This window comes from Penaeus monodon, chromosome 19 (genome assembly GCF_015228065.2).
Source record: "Penaeus monodon isolate SGIC_2016 chromosome 19, NSTDA_Pmon_1, whole genome shotgun sequence".
NCBI classification, from domain to species: domain Eukaryota; kingdom Metazoa; phylum Arthropoda; class Malacostraca; order Decapoda; family Penaeidae; genus Penaeus; species Penaeus monodon.
Window position 1 is genome coordinate 11988072 of NC_051404.1, and position 360 is coordinate 11988431.

At 50.3% G+C, this 360-nt stretch overlaps 1 protein-coding gene across 1 annotated transcript in view; it reads left to right on the forward strand.

The window, feature by feature from the left end:
• Nucleotides 1-360, forward strand: part of LOC119585330 (roundabout homolog 1-like) — a 189296-nt gene that overhangs the window by 765 nt on the left and 188171 nt on the right. The gene's annotated exons all lie outside the window — the stretch shown is intronic.

The window sequence follows — 360 nt, forward strand, 5'->3', positions numbered from 1 at the left end:
GATCTCCTTTTGACCCCTCTGCCCAAAAGCCTTTCCCTTCGACAACACATTCCTCTTTCTTATAGGCTTGGCTGTCTATCTTCCCTCCTTGGGCCATTCTCCGAAATCGTCTTTATTAGAATTATTCACAGCCCCCACACCCAACGCCCCTTTTCCTCACCTCCAAAATACTCCATATCTTCCGATAGATGTCATTAAACCCCTTCCTCTCCCTCGACTCCCCCTTATTATTCCTCTCCTTCCTCCTCACCCCATCCACCCCCTCAAATCTCGCAAGCCCACACAGCTTTTTCCCCTCGCAGCCACCCCCTCACTTCTCCCCAAACGCTATTCTGGAAGTCCTAAATCCTCCAAGTGTAG